Source organism: Aquarana catesbeiana, linkage group LG01, assembly GCF_042186555.1.
Source record: "Aquarana catesbeiana isolate 2022-GZ linkage group LG01, ASM4218655v1, whole genome shotgun sequence".
Taxonomy (NCBI): Eukaryota; Metazoa; Chordata; class Amphibia; order Anura; family Ranidae; genus Aquarana; species Aquarana catesbeiana.
The window spans coordinates 615,896,800-615,919,628 of NC_133324.1; the positions used below are offsets into that span (position 1 = coordinate 615,896,800).

The following is a 22,829-nucleotide window of genomic DNA, read 5'->3' on the forward strand; positions in this document are numbered from 1 at the left end:
AACCTATTTTAATTTTGTGAAGTAATTTCCTGAACACATGTACCATTGTAGTAGGGTGCCATTCAGGTCTGATAAATTACTGCACAGGCAAGGGCATTGTCACAAACATTTCTGAACGGAGGATATAAACACCACAGGGGGTCACTGCTGTCAGGCGTAGGTAATTAGACATTTGGGAAGGGGGAGGGATAACTTAGAATAGATGGGTGGACTAGGAAAGCAGAAACTGTTATGATTCAATTCTAAACTCAACATGACAATTAGGAATATAAAAATCGAATTCAGTTAACAAAGTAAATATTCACAGTGTGAATTTCCTTAACGTAGTAAATACGTTTTTCTTCTATATTTTTTTTCCTTTTACTTCCCAAGCACATGATTAGGTATTCAAAGTGACTTTCCCATATTCCAAGTTAATAAAGCAATACATTGTTTCAGTCCCTGCACAAATACATGCCCAAACACCCTTTCCTAAACACCCTTTACAAAAAAATTGTAAAAAATAAGATTTCCACAGTCTTTTAGCCAGTCTGGCAACATTATGGGCCCTTCCTCTTCTTCCACAGGGAAAGCAGGTGGTGGGCCTGGATTGTTACAATTACACCATTACAATGCATGACAGATATGGTGCCGCTCAAAGCCTCCTGCATCCCACTGGCTCTCTCTCTGCTCCAGATGCAGGTACCTCCACTACTATTAAGCCCAATCCAGGTGAAAGGCATCAGAGGGGTGTGGCCAGTGGGGCAGGGACTGTAGTTGAAGCCTTGACTTTTATTTTAAATTATGGTTGCTACAAACAGAGTACAGGACAGGACTTGATAATACAGTGGACGAACATTTGAATAATGCTCAGTCCCTTAGGAGGATGTGTCAACAACAGGCTGTGCTAACAGGCAATAGGTTGAATAGCACTTAATGTAGTTTAGCCTGCAGAAGATCGGTACATGACAGTGGGAAAAGCAGGGGATAGTGCTGGAGCATTGAACGGCAATTATACCTTGGACAAAATTTGTGCTTTATGCAAGAGTGGGGGCAGCTTATGAAAGAAAAAACACAGCTCTTACCCCCCCCCCCCCCGGTGGGGCCGCTGGTAATAACCAGGTTCTTCCTAAGTAACACAGAGGCTGCCAGACACAAGCACAGTACATGCACACTGACAATATAGTCTCAGAATGGATATAGCTTTTTCTTATTTATTGCTGAGGAACTTGAACAGGAAAGGGGATTAGCATCACAGAATACACCAAAACGTTAATAGCAATCAATGGAAGGACAAATCCTTATGGGAGCAGCACACACTACAGTCCCACAACATGTCCTATTCACAGTGTCCCAGGAGCCACACAGCATCCACAGGAAGATCCTCAGTGAGGTAGAAAAACAAGATCCTTCTCCAGACCAAGACTTCAGGACAATGACCTCGAGCAAAAGTCCATTAGCAATCTTCTCCAGGCCCTCAGCCCAGCTCCCGCTGAGGCCTAGACTGCAAACTCTTGTCTCAATAGCTCTCTCCTAGGGGCAGCAGCCCCAGGAGAACCGGAACCCTACCCTGGCGAGGTAAGAACACTCTAGAAAGGCCTCCCAAACATTTATCACCTCCTCACTCACCTTCTGGATGCCTCTTTCCAGGGATTGGCTGGGGCATGATAAATATACAGGTCATTTACCTCCCCACCCCCACCCCCACCCCCTAACCCTACGTTCTGGAAGTTTTTTCCAGAAGCAAGTGGGAGAAATCAAACACCCAGATCAGGAAACCCTGACTAGACAAAAACAATCAATTGCTGCACCACCGATTACAGTAAAGCCAAAAACTAGCAGCCTAACTAGAGGAGGGTGCTACATCGAATACTGAAGTTCTACTTTATTTTGATCTTTCTGATATACATACTTCTTCTGGGTCAAGGACCCAGACAGTACTGAGTCCAAAGGGTCAATATATTAGCCATATAAATAGCCGAAGGTGCTTTGCAATGGCAGCCTCTGCATTTACCTTTAGAAAGGGTAACTTTAACAAATTGTACCAGGCAAACATTCAGGGGACATTTAGGTGACCACAAAAAGAATTGTATTATTGGTGATGCACAAATTAACACATTTAGGTTTATAGCCAATTATTTACATCCATAAATCATTGAACACATTACAGTGCGGCACAATGTGGCTAATAATGTATTTTGTATGACTTATAGACAGACAGTTTGAAAGAAAGCTGAACAATTATCTTGTTATTAAAGGATTGTTCTCTGAGTTATTTACCCTTAGCATAGGGATCTATACACAGCATCTCTGAAACAGTACTTCGTGAAAGTAATGTGCTATATTCTTTGATTAATCACCCTATTACTTCTGTATGTGTGTTTGCAATTACTGATAGCAAATGTCTTTGGAGAGAAACAAGGTGTTTTGTTTATAGGAATATTTCACTCGCTAATCTGCACTGACTCAACCACTTTTCTCTTCGAAAGGCACTGACATTAGAGTTTCATTCATTAATGAAACTTAAATCCATACTAACAAAACATCCTTCATCTTCTGGCTGTTATAATTATGATGCAGGCATTGTTTGTATTACACAGACAGTCTTGTAATCTTTGATACTGTCAAAACTGGAAGTGTGCTTGTTAGTTCTAGATTTAGGAAAAGTAAATATTTTTTTCTATTATGGATTTTTAAATTTTTTTTTACAAAAAAAAAAATAAAAGATGTTTAGATTTAAAGAGGATTATTGCTAGTGTAACCATATACCCCAATAAAATATAACATATATTTGAAATACCATGTCACACAGAACAGATGTATTGTCTGCTTTATGTAATCTCTATATCTCTATATATGGTTAGTCTTTAGACACTTGTGCGTACAGTGACAATGGCTTTAATTTATTTTCATGTCTTTTATTTCAAGGATATCTATGTTTAATAAATACATACATACATTAATACATATAAAACAATAATGTAATGCAGAAATGAAATAACTGTCTTATATAGAGAGAAAAAAAAATTGAAGGAAATATAAACTCAGATTTGAATAGAAAAGCACTTTTACCATAATGCGATGCCAAAATGTTGTTCTCTAGACTTGGATGGTTGAGTGCAGCTTCACCAACTCTAAAATCCTGTTACTCATGGATGACCCTTGGTAATACGCAACCTCTCTGACCAATACTTAAGCATAAGAGGCAACAAGAAGTGATAAAGAGCTTCACTCTTTGAGTTATGTTAGGCATTTACAAAACAACGTTCTTTGAGTTTTATGACTCTTTGTATGTCCTATAGAAGAAACCTGAACCTATGAGCAGACCACTGCAGTTCCATGGTATTAAATGCAAGTGGCAGGTTACTGACTTAAAGATTAGTTCTATGTTTATCCTGTCACAGCAGGTGTTGTGTACTTACATCAGCTTGTGACATCATTTACTGTACTGCACCAGTAGCTCAGTAGATATTTGTTGCACCTCATTACAGGCTTATCTGAATTTGGAGATGTAAACTCTAGCTAGCAAAGGCAAAAATGACACTACAACTCTTGTTTGTGTAGCCAAGGGTTTTCTACTATAGTTATTAAAGTTGTTTCAAATGAGTTTGGCTCCCTCTAGTGCCTGCTGGGCTCTGTTAGGATTTTTTTTCCTTATTCCTAAAAAGGAATGCAGCAAAGTATTGTGGGATATGTAGTTTGGAGGAGAAAGTGTTAGCTGGCCCTGAACTACAATACAGACAATGCAATGCGCGCAGAACTGCCTGCTGGGAGCAGTGATAAAAGGACCAGCGCGGCCTGCTTTCAGCCTCTCTGGACGCCATTCAACACCTGCCAGCAGGAGGTATGTGTGTGACCAGGAGTGAGTGACTGCAGCCTATACAGCGGAGAGACGGATTGCCTGCCTCTGAGGGATCTCGGAGTACAGACTTGCCATCCTAGCAAGCGGACCGGCCTGTGCTTCAGAGCAACTGGAAGCCCCTGCACATCAGCCCACCGGTAGTTGCAGCGCGATGCAGCGGCGCCAGACGGAGACACCAGGATATCTTTTGTTCTACAGTCATTTATTTTCCTTTGTCTTTGTGGATTACAAATACTGCAGTTTAAACATCAGGCTAGCTGAAGATATCCGGAGTTAAAAGAACTTTCACCATCTTCCTCTTTTACTAAGCATTGCTGCTCTACTTATAAGTTGAACTCTGAATTACAACCTAGGGGGAGCCATTGAGTAAATGCTAGACTTTACACTGTGTTCTTGAATGTTAAGAATATTATACTGCAATTTGGTCTGTGTGTTGAGGAATCAGTGGGAAGGTACTTAATATTTGTTTTAAAGATATTGAGTACTTATCCCTCTGTACACCTGTTCACATATACTCATGAAAAGTGAATATAAGGTTATAAGTTCTGTATATCTGCATTAAGTGATACCAATTGTCTATTACAGCTTGTGTTTATTCATGCTTTTCATTGTGTTCCATTATTTAATTTAGTAAACTTTTCTGAGTGGTTCAGTGACATATTGGGAGTTTCTCGTTGCTAACATTATATTGCAGAATGGAACCCAAGGTGTCAGGGGTAAGAGAGGATCTGCAGAGTCGGGGTAGCCAGTTGTTTATAGAGTCAATCAGCAGCCCTCATGGGGGTACCGCTACATTTGGAGGTTCCACTGAGATATCCCATCTGGGGTACCCGAGCAGATCAGTTGATGCGTCCAGGGTGGAAGAAGTCATGGACCCAGCCACTGCCACCGAGTGGAGCCAGGAGTATGGGAGTCGGTTGGAACAAACTACAGTTCTAAGACTACCAGGAGTCCGGTGGTTTGATGGAGAAGTACGGCAGTTAATGAAAAAGGCTGTCCCAGAACAGGGGTCCTATCTTCTGGACCTGAAAGATGACTTGGAGGAAGATTGTACCTATGTCCTTCTAGAATGGAAAGAGAGTGTTCCAGAAGAAGGTTGTGAGCCTAGCCGAAGGCCTGGATGGCCATGTGATCCCAGTACAGTTGCTGGAGGAGACTGGTGAGAAGTCCCCTGGGTCACCACCAGGGAGCCCTGTTGCAGGCAGTCCAACTGCCGGCAATCTAAATGCAACTGGTTCAACAGCAGGAAGCCCGATAGCAGGGATGCCTTCTGCCTCATTTTATCTAGACATGAGTCGCCTAGTTGACAGCCTGATACAGAGTCACAACAAGTCCGCCAACCAGGGATATTGGAGGTTACCAACCTTTTCAGGCCGTGTCCCCAGACCATACGGAGAAGAAGAATTTGATAGCTGGATGGATCAAGCTATGCAAGCCATAGAGGAGTGGAATGTGTCGTGAACAGTGGAAAGACAGCGCATCAGCGAGAGTCTCCACAGCTCAGCAGCGGATGTCATCAGAAGCTTAAAGAGGGGAAAACCGGACTGTGAGGCCATGGACTATATTGAGGCTCTCTACGCAATTTATGGAAGGGTAGACCTGATCTATTGTACAAGTTTGAGCATACCCACCAGTGGAGGGGAGAGAAGTTGTCTGAATATATTGCCTGGTGGATCAAATCCTGCACCAGATCATCTTAAAAAAAGGTATCGACCCACGGGAGTCAGATTGAGCCCGATTGGATCGGATCCTACAAGGAGCCAGGCCAAACCATCCTATTGTGCTCCGATTGCTCTTGAAGGGTACCCGAGAGGCCCCTTCTTACCCCGAGCTGATGGGGTTGGTGAGAGAAGAGGAGGCTCTCTTGGATGAAAAGAATCAGGAGGCTCGACTCGCAGTAAAAACACGCCAGAAGAATGAGAAGATAGTCGCACAATCAGTTTAGGTGGATGCCAGCATGGAGGAGAGCGATGAAGTGTCTGAGTGGGGGCAGTGCACTAAGACTTCTGTAGTTCAATCCACCCCAAAAGTTACTCCCGTCAAGTCATCAGAAAGTGGAGCTCAAGTTCAAGAACAGGTACAACAAGCTCTGTTGAATGTGATGGAAGCCCAGGCCAAAGCTCAGGCTGAGCAGACGGGCATTCGGAAGTGCTACAAGTGTGGTGATCTAAGACACTTCAAAGCCCAGTGTCCACAAAGGGAAGTGAATACTGAACTGTTGGAGGAGTTGGTGAAGCTATTACAGAAATTGCTGAAAGACCAGCCTGCGGGAAACTCCAGGGGGTCTCAGTGAGGGAACCAACTAAGATCCCAGATGAGAGACAGAGTTTCAGGAAACAAAAGAAGAGAAGGGCCAGAACGAGGCTGCAGATGGAAAGAGTGGCCCGATCACTCTGGTCATCCCCACAGTCAAGTAACCCGGCACCAGGGTCAGGGAGCCAGGCGCAGAGGGTCAATGCTTTACCATCACCTAGGGCCATAGTCAGGTCCTATCAGAGCACCTCTAAGAAAGTTTGTCACTCTGACCCAATCCAAAGCAGTCTGCTGACACCACCTAGGGCCACAGTCAGGTCCTATCAGAACCCCCTAAGAAAGTTTGTCAGTCTGGGCCAATCAAAAGCGCTCTGGCGACACCACCTAGGGTCACTGTTAGGGCCCCGACAGAGTGCCTCAAAGAAAAGGAATGGTGATCTTAACCGCACTCAGGATACTACTGCCAGTTTCCCGGAAAAGTTAGTGGGGCCATCCCCGATTGTGCCTGTACAAATAGAAGGCATCTATACAAAAGCTTTACTAGACACAGGGGCCCAGGTCATGTTATTATACCAGGATTTCTATGACAAACACCTGAGCCACATTCTCTTATGCAAGCTGGAAGAACTCGAGATCTGGGGAATTGGAACTGCTAGATGCCCATATGATGGCTATATCCCTATCCAGATATCCTTTGGGCCAGCAGTTGTCGGAAAAGAAGAGGCCTTCCACATCTTGGCTGTTGTGTGTCCCAGGCCACCTGGGGCCGGGCAAAACTCCATATTGGTGGGAACTAATACCGACTTAGTGAGAAGACTGTTATCATCAGTATGGAACGAAGATGGATCCACCAAAAACAAGATTCACCCGCAGTTACTGAAAGCTTGTCGGTGGGTGGCAAGAGAGAAGGCCCCTAAAGGAGGAGTGGGGCGGTTGTGGAAGTTGGAGACCAAAGAAAGGGTACTACAACCGGGGGAAGTTGCTAATGTGAAAGCCACCATCAAGTTGACTTGGGACCAGCCGGGCCCCTTTTTGGTGCTGGAGACAGATGAGCAAGCCAGGACGGCTGGACTAGAAATGGTCCCTGAGCTGGTTTCTACCTGGGACTTGTCCAGAACAGGAAGGAAAGTGCCCATCCGTTTGAAGAATGTGACCGACCAGCCTATTACGTTGGGAGCCCGTATGCTGGTGGGGCAGGTGAGTGCTGCCACCCCTGTACTCCCCAAAAAAAGCCAAGGATTTGAAGAATGGCCAACAGTTACAGATGGAGTTTCAGCAATGTGCGGAGATCTTGTCCCCTGCCTAGCAGAAAAGGATGAAGTCTCAACTAATGACATGGGAGAAGCTGTTTTCCAAAGACAATTTTGATGTGGGATGTGCAAGAAGTGCCCAACATAGAATTCAGCTTCAGGAAGACAAACCTTCCGAGAACGGGCCAGGAGAATACCTCTCAGTGACCTGGAAGACTTAAGAGAGCAGCTGGCAGAGTTATAAGGGCGGGAGTCATTCAGGAATCTCTGAAACCCTATGCATCCCCCATCATGGTAGTAAGGAAGAAAAATGGGTCGTTACGCATGTGTATCGACTACCGAGCCCTGAATCAGCGCACCATCCCGGACCAGTACACCACACCCCGTATCGAAGATGCTTTGCAGTGCCCAACTGGAGCTAAGTGGCTTAGTGTGCTTGATTTAACCCTTTCATGACTAAGCCTATTTTTGAAATTTGGTGTTTACAAGTTAAAATCCGTATTTTTTGCTAGAAAATTACTTAGAGTTCCCAAACATTATATATATTTTTTTAGCAGAGAATCTAGAGAATAAAATGGTGATTGTTGCAATATTTTTTATCACACGGTATTTGTGCAGCGGTGTTTTAAACGCAAATTTTTGGAAAAGGGACACTTTCATGAATTTTAAAAAATCCAAACAGTAAAGTTACCCCAATTTTTTTGTATAATGTGAAAGATGATGTTACGCCAAGTAAATAGATACCAAACATGTCACCCTTTATAATTGCACGCACTCGTGGAATGGCGACAAACTACGGTACCTATGAATTTCCATAGGCGACGCTTTAAATTTTTTTACGGTTACCAGGTTTGAGTGGTAGAGGAGGTCTAGGGCTAGAATTATTTCTCTCGCTCCGACGATCGCGGCGATACCTCACATGTGTGATTTGAACACCGTTTACATATGCGGGCGCGACTTCCGTATGCGTTTTCTTCGCTGCGCGAGCTCGTGGGGACAGGGGCACTTTAAAATTTTTTTTTTTTTTTTTTTTGTTAATTTTTAAATTTTTTTTTTACTTTATAAAAAAATGTAAAAAAACTTTTTTTTTTTTTTTACTTTTATTGCGGTGGGCGGGAAGGGGTTAAAAAGCAGGTATTATCAGATTCCCATGCACCCAGAAGATCAGGAGAAGATGGCATTCATATGCCCCTTAGGATTCTACGAGTTCAGTCAGATGCCTCAGGGCTTGTCGGGGGCTCCTGCAACCTTTTAGCGTTTGATGGAAAGGACAGTAGGAGACATGAATCTCGTAGAATTACTGGTGTATTTGGATGACATCATTGTGTTTGGGAAGACACTGGAAGAGCACATTTGACTAGAGAAGGAAGAGGGGGGGTACTGTCATGGTTATGCAATAGAGGTTGTTTGTCAGCTTACCTGTTTCCATGTGTTCATCTCCTAAGACCAGCTGTCTCTCACATGACTGCTTTTATTAACTCTCCTCTAGCATGGCTCCATTCCAGCTCCTATCAGAGAACTCTATATTAACCTCTGCACTGCAGGTCAGCCCTGCTGATCAACCTTTGTGTGTTTGGCTTCCTGATCCTGCCTGCCGTGTGCTCTACATTTATTTCTGTTACCGACCTTGGCGTGTTCTATACTATTCCTGTCTGCTCGTGACCCAGACCTTTTGGCGTGTCCCCGACTATCCCTGTTTGCCTGTGACCCTGAACCTTGGCGTGTACTCTGTTGTCCTTGTCTGCTTGTGGCCCTGACCTTGGTTTATTCCTTACTATCCTTATCCTTCTGTTGCCTACTGTGGGTGTGAGCTGGGGGACCCTTGGGGTCGCGACCTGGAGCCAGTTGCAGCCCAGTCCATCCTCACCATCAGAGGCTCTGCTGAAAACCTGCTGGCTCTTAGACTCCGCGCCCCAGGGAATCCTACGCACTAACCCCGGTGGGATCCGTGTTGGTGTTCCAGCGACCCTGCCTTCCGCAGCAGTCAGCCGTAGGGTCCACTGCCTTGCGGTGCACTGCTGATCCCAACGGTGTGCATCTGTCACCTAGCCTCTAGGTGACCTGACAGTTGGATCAGCCATGGACCCGGCTGACGTGTCGCTTCCTGCAGCCGATCCATTGCAGGGCATAGTTCGCAGACTCGAGGCCCAGGAATCTAATCAGATCTGGCTTCCCGCTTCGAGCAGCTCCAGGCCTCCTTGGGAAACCCGAACCTGCAGCCTCAAGTACAATCAGCAGCTGCACCTATCGCACCAGTCGCAGCCACACATTCATATTCACTGCCAGCTCCGTCCCATTTTTCTGGGGACTCCAGGCCTGCAGGGGCTTCCTCAGCCAATGCACCATTCATTTTGAGCTCCAGCCTCAAAACTTTCTGTCTGATCGGGCTAAGGTAGCCTATATCATTTCCCTCCTCTCTGGTGAAGCTTTAGCTTGGGCTGCCCCCCTGTGGGAGAAGAATGACCCGGTGGTTTCCAGCCTGCCCGACTTCTTGAAGCTGTTTCTTAATATCTTCGAGGAGCCAGCTCGGGTTTCTTCAGCGGCTAGTGCCCTTTTACGCCTTTGCCAAGAATCTTGTTCAGTGGGACAATATGCGCTTCAGTTCTGTATTTTCACAGCTGAATTGAGCTGGAACAATGAGGCCCTGGTCGCAACCTTTTTACATGGCCTCTCTGACCGAGTGAAGGACGAATTAGCAGGAAGAGCCATCCCCGCCGGTCTGGACGATGTAATCTCCTTGTGCAATCAGATTGACATTCGTTTCCAGGAGAGGTCCCTAGAAAAAAGACACCAGCACCCTCTAGGTCCTAGTCAGCCAGAACTCTTCCCCCGTTGCTCTGTGGAGCATCCTCTGCCTGCTGAGGAACCTATGCAGCTGGGCCGGACTAGACTAACCCCCGAAGAACGTGCTAGACGCAGAACTCTAGGCTTGTGTCTTTATTGTGGGGGCAAGGGTCATTTTCGTGACTCCTGCTCGCTTTGTCTGGGAAATGCTCAGGGTCTAATACATTTGGAAGATGGAGTATTGGACCCAGAAACATCACCTTCTCGTCTTCTTCTTCCGGTGTTCCTCCATGTAGGCTCTTCTCCCCAATCGGTCCTAGCATATCTAGACTCCGGGGCTGCCAGCAATTTTATGGACTGGAGAACTGCTTCTTCTATGAAGCTTACCCTTTCTCCCCTCGCTACACCACTGGTAGTTTCAGCAATTGATGGCACTGTGCTCCCAGGGGGTCCGATACGTTTCCAGACGCTACCTATTAGGATGTCGGTAGGAATACTCCACCAGGAGTGGATTTCCTTCCTCATTCTACCCAAGGCCTCTACCTCCATTGTATTGGGCCTTCCTTGGCTACAGCTCCACTCTCCACATGTGGACTGGGTCTCTGGGCAGATTCTGGCTTGGGGTCCTTCGTGTTTCTCGTCCTGTCTTTTCAAGGTGGTCCCTAAGGAGAGACTTTCCATTGCTACCACATCCGTATCTTCTGATCTTCCCGCGGCATACAGCGATTACCGGGATGTGTTCTGTAAGAAGTCTGCTGAGGTGCTTCCTCCCCACAGATCTTTCGACTGTGCCATTGACCTTGTCCCTGGAGCAACTCTGCCCAGGGGTCGTACCTACCCTCTGTCCACTCCAGAGACCCAGGCCATGTCTGAGTATGTCGCCGAGAATCTGGAGAGAGGTTTCTTTCAGAAATCCTCGTCGCCTGCAGGAGCAGGGTTCTTTTTCATTGCTAAAAAGGATGGTACCCTCAGACCCTGCATCGACTATCGAGGGTTAAATGCAGTGACCATCAAAAACCGATACCCCTTACCTCTAATATCTGAGCTATTCAACAGGTTGAAGGGGGCTTCCATTTTCACCAAGTTGGATCTCAGAGGTGCATACAATCTCATTAGAATACGGGAAGGTGACGAATGGAAGACTGCGTTTAACACTAGGGACGGGCATTACGAATACCTGGTTATGCCTTTTGGTTTGTGTAATGCTCCAGCTGTGTTCCAGCACTTTGTCAATGAAATCTTCAGGGATCTACTGTACCAGTTTGTTGTCATCTATCTGGATGACATTCTCACCTTTTCTGAAAATCTGCTTGCTCACAGAAACCATGTCCGCACCGTTCTTCACCACCTTAGAGAGAATAATCTCTATGCCAAACTGGAGAAATGTTCCTTTGAATGTCCTGAGGTCCTGTTTCTGGGATGTTTTGTTTCTAGTTTGGGTCTTTGCATGGATCCCGGAAAGGTCTCGGCCATTACCAACTGGCCCCTTCCTGCTAGCCTCAAGGCCACACAGCGCTTTCTTGGCTTTACAAATTATTATAGGCAATTCATAAGGAATTACTCTTCCATTGCTGCGCCTATTATCGCTTTAACCAAGAAGGGTGCAAATGCCAAAGACTGGCCTCCCGAGGCTGTCTCTGCGTTTCACGATCTGAAACAGGCCTTTGTTTCTGGACCTCTCTTGAGGAAACCAAATCCTGGGGATTAATTTTTTATTGAAGTAGACGCTTCTTAGATGGGGGTGGGAGCTATGCTTCTTCAGTTCTTTGAGAAGAGACGTCAACCATATGCGTTCTTCTCCAAAAAATTTTCTCAGGCAGAGAGAAATTATGCCATTGGTGATCGGGAACTTCTCGCAATTAAATTGGCGTTGGAAGAGTGGCATCATCTCTTGGAGGGTTCCCCTCACTCCATTACGATCTTTACTGATCACAAGAATCTACAATACCTACAGAATGCTAAACGTCTGAACCCCAGACAGGCCAGGTGGAGTCTCTTCTTTTCCTGTTTTAAATTCACGATTACGTACAAACCTGGTTCCTGCAACGGTCGGGCTGATGCGCTCTCTAGGTCATTTGACACTTTGGACGAGGAGTCCACCCCTGATCCTGAGCCGATCATTCCGACCTCATGCATTGTTGCCCATTCCACCACCCTGGAATCAAAAATTCCTCCTGGCAAGACCTTTGTTCCCACAGAGCTAAGAGCTAAGATCCTTCGTTGGGGACATGATTCCAAGGTGGCAGGTCATGCTGAGTTCCTCCGATCCTTCCTGCTCATCAGTCGTCTCTACTGGTGGCCTAGCCTCCGCTCGGATGTTAAAGAGTACGTTAAGGCTTGTCATGTTTGTGCTCAGTCTAAATCTTCCACACTAGCCCCTGCTGGTCTTCTCATGCCCTTGCCCATTCCTAAGGAGCCCTGGTCTCACATCGCCATGGATTTTATCACCGATCTTCCACTGTCGGAGAATAATACAGCCATTTGGGTGGTAATCGATCAGTTCTCCAAGATGGCTCATTTTGTTCCTCTTCCTGTTCTCCCTTCTGCCTCTGCCTTGGTTCCCATTTTCGTACGAGAGATTTTCTGCCTTCATGGTGTTCCTTCCCATGTCGTTTCGGACAAGGGTGTTCAGTTTACGTCCCGTTTTTGGAGAGCCTTTTGCAAATCCCTCAACATTACTTTGGATTTTACCTCTTCTTACCATCCCCAATCCAATGGCCAGACTGAGAGGGTTAATCAGGAGTTGGAGGTCTTTCTCCATACCTTGGTCTCAGCTCATCACGATGATTGGGCATCTCTACTTCCGTGGGCAGAGTTTTCCCACAACAATCATGTCAACGTCAGTTCACAGAAAACACCCTTTATCACTGTTTATGGAAGACATCCTCAACTCCCTCTTCCTATGACCTGTTCTTCCGACATTCCAGCCTTGGCTACTGTTCAGGAATCATTCAGTTCCATGTGGGCTGATGTTCATGATTCCCTCCAGAAAGCTGTCAACAAATTCAAGAGTTTTGCTGATCGTCACAGGCGTAAGCCGCCTTCTCTTCAGCCAGGAGACAAAGTCTGGCTCTCCACCAGGAACATCAAACTCTGGGTTCCTTCTCTCAAATTTGCCCCAAGATTCATTGGTCCGTACACCATAACTTCTAAACTGAATCCGGTTTGTTTCAAGCTCCAGATTCCCAAAAGCCTCAAAATCTCTAACTCCTTCCATGTTGCCCTCCTGAAGCCTTTAGTCCTCAATAAGTTCTCTCGTCCTCTCTCTACCGCAGTGCCGGTCTCTGGGGATAATCAGGAGTATGAGGTTAGCCAAATTTTGGATTCCCAACTCTGTAGAGGCATTCTCCAGTACCTTGTGCATTGGAAGGGGTTTGGTCCTGAGGAGAGTTCGTGGATCAAGGCTTCTGAGGTCTTTGCACCTCGTCTGTTGAGGAAGTTTCATTTGAAGTTCCCCTCTAAACCTGGTCCCCTGGTTATGCAATAGAGGTTGTTTGTCAGCTTACCTGTTTCCATGTGTTCATCTCCTAAGACCAGCTGTCTCTCATCTGACTGCTTTTATTAACTCTACTCTAGCATGGCTCCACCCCAGCTCCTATCAGAGAACTCTATATTAACCTCTGCACTGCAGGTCAGCCCTGCTGATCAACCTTTGTGTGTTTGGCTTCCTGTTCCTGCCTGCCGTGTGCTCTACATTTATTTCTGTTACCGACCTTGGCGTATTCTGTACTATTCCTGTCTGCTCATGACCCTGACCTTTTGGCGTGTCCCTGACTATCCCTGTTTGCCTGTGACCCTGAACCTTGGCGTGTACTCTGTTGTCCTTGTCTGCTTGTGGCCCTGACCTTGGTTTATTCCTTACTATCCTTATCCTTCTGTTGCCTACTGTGGGTGTGAGCTCTGGGACCCTGGGGGTCGCGACCTGGAGCCAGTTGCAGCCCAGTCCATCCTCACCATCAGAGGCTCTGGTGAAAACCTGCTGGCTCTTATGCCCCGTACACACGGTCGGATTTTCCGATGGAAAATGTCCGATCGGAGCGTGTTGTCGGAAATTCCGACCGTGTGTGGGCTCCATCGGACATTTTCCATCGGATTTTCCGACACACAAAGTTGGAGAGCAGGAGATAAAATTTTCCGACAACAAAATCCGTTGTCGGAAATTCCGATCGTGTGTACACAAATCCGACGGACAAAGTGCCACGCATGCTCAGAATAAATAAAGAGATGAAAGCTATTGGCCACTGCCCCGTTTATAGTCCCGACGTACATGTTTTACGTCACCGCGTTTAAAACGATCGGATTTTCCGACAACTTTGTGTGACCGTGTGTATGCAAGACAAGTTTGAGCCAACATCCGTCGGAAAAAATCCTAGGATTTTGTTGTCGGAATGCCTGAACAAAGTCCGACCGTGTGTACGGGGCATTAGACTCCGCGCCCCAGGTAATCCTACGCTCTAACTCCGGTGGGATCCGTGTTGGTGTTCCAGTGACCCTGCCTTCCTTTTACCCGAACTCCCATCTGCAGCAGTCAGCCGTAGGGCCCACTGCCTTGTGGTGCACTCCTGATCCCAACGGTGTGCATCTGTCACCTAGCCTCAAGGTGACCTGACAGACTGAAGTTGTCACTGGAAAAATGCCAGTTCTACAGAACCTTTGTCACCTATTTGGGCCATGTTGTTTCTGCAGGAGGAGTCACAAACAGATCCACAAAAGCTGGAGGCTGTCACCACCTGGCCAGACCAAGAACTGTAACCGAGTTGAGATCTTTCCTGGGATTCTGCTCCTATTACCGACGATTTGTGGCCAACTTCGCTAAGATTGCTCAACCCCTCAATGAGCTGTTGCAAGTGGTCACGGGAGAAGGAGAAGATGGAGTCAGACCCAAGAAGAGTGACACACAAAAAAAAGGAGAGTCCATCCAAAGCCAGTGGACCTCTCTAGGTGAAAAAGCATTTTGGCAGTTGAAGAAGAGTCTCACAGAGGCCCCAGTCTTGGCCTACGCTGACCCTGGCCTGCCTTATGAGTTGCATGTGGACGCTAGTAGAGAAGGAATCAGGAAAAAAATGGAGGATTGAGACCGGTGGCCTATATGAGTAGGAGCCTTACCCCATAGGAGAAGAATTACCCTGTCCACAAATTGGAATTTTTGGCACCCAAGTGGACCCTGGTGGATAAGTTGATAGACTATTTGTATGGAGCTGAGTTCATTGTCAAGACTGACAATAATCTCTTAACTTACATCTTAACCTCAGCAAAACTTGATACCACAGGACACAGGTGGTTAGAAGATTTGGCAGGGTTGCGGTTTAGTCTGAAGTATCGGCCCGGAGTTGGGAAGATGCGGATGCTTTGTCTTGTATGCCTCATAGGAAGGAAGAAGACTCAGAGGGATGGACTTATGTAACCGAAGAAGGATTGCGAGCCCTGTGTTAGGGCCTGGACCAGAAGATGAAAATAGGGGTGGCTGCTGAATACATTGGGGTTCATCCCTCTGGCATACCAAGATTCTACTGTGGATTGAAACAGGTGAGAGGAGAAGGCCTACCCCAACTGACAAAGAGAGATTTGAAGAAAGATCAAGAGCAGGACCCATTGGGTCATTTGGTTCTGCAGGCTTTGAACAAGCAGGATCCCGGACTGCTGCTGAAAAGCCCCATAAAGGGAACAAATACTCTGCACAGAGAATGGGACCGGTTGCAAATCAGAGATGGACTGTTATACAGGCGTTGTCCGTCTGGAGACAAGGAGGGGAGGTGGCAGCTGGTCTTCCATCAGGGTTTTACACTCCTATTGCTGTCTCTCTACACGCTAGCTGGAAACTCAAGGCAGCAACTGCTCTGAGTCCTCTTTTAATTTCTGGATAGGCTGCCTTACTGGCTAATTCGGCAGTTTCAATTGCCACCGTCGATCGTGCTGGCATACTACCTCTTGTTCCAACCCCCGATGTTTGCTACCAATTATTATTTTCTATAGGCCTTCTTAAATTACCGATTTGTATCAATATCTTATTAGTGAGGACTATCTGCTTGAGGAATTTCATACTCTATCCTCACAATTTATCACAAATCTACATACTATATTTGTAGCTCCTGAAGAAGCGCTGCTAGGCACGCAACATGTCGAGCAAATAGTTTTCTTGTGACCTCGTTTGGACTCAATCACTCTACGCACTCTACTTATGTTGAATAGTGCTACTGGTTATATTCTACTATAATCACCAATTGTTTCCTTTTCAACTACGATTGAAGTGTTATTTGAGTCCCTAGGGTCAAGCATTTTTATGTAATTTGTTATGACGTGTATTTCTTTTTATGTGTTGTACAAAAGTTTTTTAACTTTATCCTATTAAATACATTGTCATACTTTTATTCTAAACATATGTGCCTACAAAGTCCATTCTTGTAAATTCCAAATTCCTCTTCAATGCTATTGGGACGTTGGCACATTTCTATTGGTGTATCCACAGTATCACCCTGTGAGGATATATGGTAAATTTCCAAAAATTGTTGTAGAGAAGGGACCGTTGACGATGTGGCACAGGAATCACTTATTACCACTATCGGATGCAGTGGGAGGGCCTCAAGCACCTCCTCAGCCTTCCCAAAGCCAACTCCACCTCAAACACAAGAGGAAATGCTGACTGCAGCTGATATGACGGACGAAGAAGATGAGGAGTTTGGAGAAGATTATGTGTTTTCTCAAGTTTCTAGCCCAGTATCCTCAAGTCCAGTGTCCTCACCAGGAAGAAGGAGGATTGAAGAAGAGGAGGAGGAGGATGAGATAGTGAATGTGCCTTTCTGGTTGTGGTCTGCCGAAGAGAGCTCAATAGCCAGCCCTTTGAAGTAGATAGAAAAGAGGATGGAAGCTTATAAAGCATTGCCACCAGGGCAAAAAGAAACAGCTCAGATGATACCCCAATGGCCAAAAGAAACAGCTAAGATGGTACCCCAACGGCCAAAAGAAACAGCTAAGATGGTACCTCAACGGCCAATGGGGACGAATAAGAAGATTCGTAGGTCCCTTGGACCAGAATTCAAGACATTGCCATCTTTTGAAGGGGTGGACAGACCCAAGGCCGAAGGAGTTGTCCCTGAACAAGAGACCGATAGTCTTCTCTAGTGAATTGTTACCAATCCCTGAAGTTGGTGAACCTTCATTAACTCTTGAGACTGCCAGTGAAGACCCTGATGTTGGTGAACCTTCATCAGCCTCTGAAACTGCAAGTGAAAACCTTTCCCCAGAATTGGATGCTCAGATTAGTGCTAATGAAACAACCCAAGATTTAACACAGACTGCTGGAACGTGTTCACCAATGCGGTTAAGGCGGGATGTGCACCCTCCCAAGAGACTCACTTATGACACATTGGGAGAGAGCTCTAAAGAACTGATTCATACCATTTTAGCTCCTGATGCTACACCCCCACTGTTAATTGGGTAGGGGGCGACTCTGCCTTAACCTCTGACACCAATAGGTGGGACACAGCAATTGCCCTGGCGTGTTCAAAGACTGATTTTGATCTAACTGATAGTGTGTATAGATGGTTCCAAAGAAACCCAGAAGTGTGTCAGTATTTGCTATATTTGGATTGTGGTTAGAAAAAAAATCATAAATAGTTCATTTTCTCCTTTTCAGCAAGCTGGAGTGGGTAATCTTTATGTCTTTGGGGACCAAAGTGCTCAAGTGGGGAGAGTGTGTAGCCAAGGGTTTGCTACTATAGTTATTACAGTTGTCTCAAATGAGTTTGGCTCCCTCTAGTGCCTGCTGGGCTCTGTTAGGATTTTTTCCTTATTCCTGAGAAGGAATGCAGCAAAGTATTGTGGGAGATGTAGTTTGGAGGAGGAGGTGACTCTGTTAGCTGGATCAGCCCTGAACTACAATACAGACAATACAAAGTGAGCAGAACTGCCTGCTGGGAGCAGTGATAAAAGACCAGCGCGGCCAGCATTCCGCCTTTCTGGACGCCATTCAACACCTGCCAGCAGGAGGTTGTGTGTGACCAGGAGTGAGAGACTGCGGCCTATATAATGAGAGCCGGATCGCCTACCTCTGAGGGATCTCGGAGTACAGCCTTGCTATCCTAGCAAGCGGACTGGCCTGCTCTTCAGAGCAACTGGAAGCCCCTACACTTCAGCCCACCGGCAGTTGCAGCGCGGCGGGCCATTTTCACCAGACGGAGAAACAAGTAGGGGATTCTGGATGGAGCCTCACAGTCATTGAAGTCCACTGTGGTGAGAGGGCACCTGCCCATTTCAGTAGAGAGTACAGTATTGCTGAGTGAGTTCTTTCAACAGACTGCTGGTGAGACTTGTAGTTCCACGGAGGTGAATCTACTTCTTCACAGGCATTATACAGCTGAACTTTGGGGACTTGCCTTTTCCCCCTGCGCTGTAAGGTCAGTACTGTATTGCACACACATGTAACGAGGAATCTACAAGTGGTGATATTTCTTCAGTTAAGCAGTCATCCTCGTATGTTTTGTTCTACAGTCATTTATTTTCCTTTGTCTTTGTGGATTACAAATACTGCAGTTTAAACATCAGGCTAGCTGAAGATATCCGGAGTTAAAAGAACTTTCACCATCTTCCACTTTTACTAAGCATTGCTGCTCTACTTATAAGTTGAACTCTGAATTACAACCTAGGGGGAGCCATTGAGTATAAGCTAGACTTTACACTGTGTTCTTGAATATATAGAATATTATACTGCAATTTGGTCTGTGTGTTGAGGCCTCAGTGGGAAGGTACTTAATATTTGTTTTAAAGATATTGAGTACTTATCCCTCTGTGCACCTATTCACATATACTCCTGAATGAAAAGTGAATATAAGGTTACAAGTTCTGTATATCTGCATTAAGTGATTCCAATTGTCAATTACAACTTGTATTTATTCATGCTTTTCATTGTGTTCCATTATTTACTTTAGTAAACTTTTCTGAGTGGTTCAGTGACATTGTGTGAGTTTCTCAATGCCAACATCATATTGCAAAATGGAACCCAAGCTGTCAGAGGTAAGAGAGGATCTGCAGAGTCGGGGTAGCCAGTGGGGTATAGAGTCAATCAGCAGCCCTCATGGGGCTACCGCTACATTTACAGAAGACTTCAAAAAAGAACCAAATGCACATAAACACATGACATATGTTAGCTATCAGGTCTAGTAGCAGTGCAAAATATATTGTTAAATTTGTAGATCATAGGGTTGATTTACTAAAACCAGAGAGTGCAAAATCTGGTGCAGATCTGCATAGAAACCCATCAGCTTCCATTTTTTTTTTGTAAAAGTTTAATTAAACAATCTGAAGTTAGAAGCTGATTTTGCACTCTCCAGCTTTAATAAATCAACACCCATGTGTCCTATAGATTACTGATTTTTCATGTGGTTTGAAAACAGTGGTAGCTCAGTATATCACATACAGTTGTGCTCATAAGTTTACATACCCTGGCAGAATTTATGATTTATTGGCCATTTTTCAAAGAATATGCATAACACAAAAACTTTTCTTTCACTCGTGGTTAGTGTTTGGCTGGAACCATTTATTATCAATTAACGGTGTTTACTCTTTTTAAATCATAATCAACAGAAACTACCCAAATGACCTCTTGACCTCAAGATCTTAGAGCCACTCTGGGGAGATCTCAAACGTGCAGTTCATGCAAGACAGCCCAATAATTTACAGGAACTGGAGGCTTTTTGCCAAGAGGAATGGGCAGCTTTACCATCTGAGAAGATAAATTGTAATGTAACTGTAATGTCTGCCTTTATTTTGTTAAGCACTGCACAAATTGTTGGCACTATATAAATCCTGTATAATAATAATAATGATAATAATAATAAAGAGCCTCATCCACAAATATCACAAAATACTTCAAGCTGTCATTGATGTTAAAGGGGGCAATACATGGTATTAAGAACTGGGGTATGTAAACTTTTGATTAGGGTCATTTGGGTAGTTTCTGTTGTGATTATGATTTCAAAAGAGTAAACACAGTTGATTGATAATAAATGGCTTCAGCCAAACACTTACCATGAGTGAAAGAAAAGTTTTTGTGTTATCATGCATATTCTCTGAAAAATGGCCATGAAATCATTAATTCTGCCAGGGTATGTAAACTAATTAGCACAACTGTATATATGGATATTTGTAGCCACTGCATGAAGTTGACTGTGACGATTATTTATCCGCATTACACTGTGTTTAATGGCAGGCAATACACTCCAATTAACTAGTTTAATCAACTATTGATGGATGAGGGATAATTTAAGGCCACTCAAAGCTTTAACAAAATGGTTGGATTATTATAGGTAATTCAGTCATTGAATGCTGATTCATACTTATGTGTTCCATTGCAGTGTGTTAACATGCATTATAGTTTGCATTAACGTACCTTGTGTTAAGGCACCATTTATCATAAATGGGCTGCCAATGCACCACAACAGATGAAAAAATATACCTGACCCTTTTTTAGCAAAATAAATATATACTGGATGTTGTGGCCTGCTGTGGTACCATGTGCTGCATTGTACAATGGGCAAGAGTACCATTCAGAATGAGCAGATATGTTGCTGTGCATTATAGTGCATTCTAGAGCACATTGCTGCAAGTGTGAATGAGCCCTAAAAGATATCTCTCACACCCAAAAAAGCCATATAGACAGGCTTGCGCTCATTGTCAAACAATGTTGGAGTGACTATAAAACCTACAAAACAATGCTCTGGTGTGCTCTATTGTATTGTAACGGTACTATCTGCCCTCATGTTGTAAAGTGCTGCTCAAACTGTTGGCGGTATATAAATCTTGTATAATAATAATAATAAAAAAAAAATAATAATAACATAAACAGACAAATGAGACACGGCTAGTGTAGATTAGAAAATGTTTGAGTCTAAAATTGTGTCTTTTAACCTTATAACTGAATTTGCTGGTACCCCCCACCCCCATACTCCAGACAAACAACACTGCCCAAAATTCATATTGTCCACCAGCCTTTTGCCTGAAGAAAACTCAGTTAAGCCTATCTGTTGGGGTTTGCATTATTCAAGAGCTAGCCCCATTATTCCATCGGGATTAGGCAACAGATATGGTGTATGTAAGTACTTTAACATTTAGCGACAACTTAAATTAATGACTGCTGTGTACAGTGTACTTGTGGAAATTTCTAAGCCACTGCAATGTGCTAACAAAATGAGAACAAACCAACAGACTGTTATTTCCAACTAATAAATCTTTGTGATTGACAGGCAAATGCTTGTTTTAGTATTGGTGCTTATTTGAATGTATAATGTGGACTGTTCCTAGCTGATTCAGAAGAGCAAGCAGTGTGCAAAGTACAATTCATTAATGAGACTCAGTAAATATGTCAATCTCTCTGCACATAGATGATCATACTAAAATGGAACAAATATGCAATAAAGTTACACATTTTCAAAGTAATAACTTTGGCAGGGAACTTGGCATTTACGTTTCCATTTCTTCATCTTTCAAAATAACCTTTTACAAAATGGCTATGAATCTCAGATAGGCCCTCTTTAAAAAGTATAGTGTCTGCATACCTCCCAACTTTAGAACTTGAGAAAGTGGGATGCTATAACAAAGGAAATGAGCAAACACATTTAAATGCCTAATTCCATGAACACATGATGTCCAGGCCTGAAGAAGGCCTCGGTCTTCTTCTGTTTACAGAAGGTAGGGTCTCTTCCAGTGTCCATATTACTGTCTACATGACATGGACACTCTTTTTTTTGCTGTCCAAGATGGAAGTCTCTCAGGATACAGTAGAGCAATCTCAGCGGTGATGTCAGTGCAAAAGAATCGATAAAGACCAGCCATGTGGGCACATTTACAGCTCTAGACTGTCAGTCAGTTGGTGAGGAATCTGGATGACAGACTTAGGTGAGTATATTCTGCTTAACAATGTAAGAAAAAAATGTGCAGGATGAATGAGAGAGCCTAGAGAGCCTAGGCTCTAAAGTATATCACCACTTTTGCAGTCAAATTTGAGAAATTCCCACTATGTTATTTATGTTTTCACGACGCCACAGCATACCTAAAATGAAATGAAATGAATAGTTCTTTCCTTTTAGGTGTTTCTTTGAAGCAGGTTTATATAAAACTCTATAGGTACCTTCAAAGTGTCCCCAATCCTCTTTTTAACATTGTATAAAAGGGGTAAGGTAGGAAGAGTTTTTAAGCACGTGAAAAGGTAAGCAGCAATTTTAAGATATTTTTTAGTTCTGCAATATGAATGAGAACATGTAACAAATATAAAGTAGATTTGGCTGCAAAATATGGAAGTACATTTTAAAGAAGAACGTCATTTGAACAGTGGGCAATCAGCAACTGGAAAGACAAAAAACAGCTTTGTCCACAGTATGTACTGTACAGAACAGCCTAAAAAGTACAGTGGTCAAGACTATGTAATGCACAACATAGCATATAGAGTGCAGCAGTTGTGAAAACCATGTAACATGCAATATAGCATATATATAGTACATTGGTTCAAGTAAGCAACACATTGGCTCTTTGATTACTGTTCTTTGCAATCAATAATACTCCACTCCTCCACAATCATTGGTGGTCAGTGAAAAATACCCCTCCAACCAGAGGTGATTAGTTGTCAGTGCCCCCCCCCCCCCCCACAACAAACATTGATCTCCAGTGGCACTAAACAGTCTCCTCTACAACCCTTGGTGGTCAGTGAGTTA

At 44.4% G+C, this 22,829-nt stretch overlaps 1 protein-coding gene across 1 annotated transcript in view; it reads right to left on the reverse strand.

Annotated features, from left to right (window-relative positions):
* The window catches only part of ARHGAP24 (Rho GTPase activating protein 24), a 1,254,786-nt gene that overhangs the window by 869,820 nt on the left and 362,137 nt on the right, over positions 1–22,829 (reverse strand). The gene's annotated exons all lie outside the window — the stretch shown is intronic.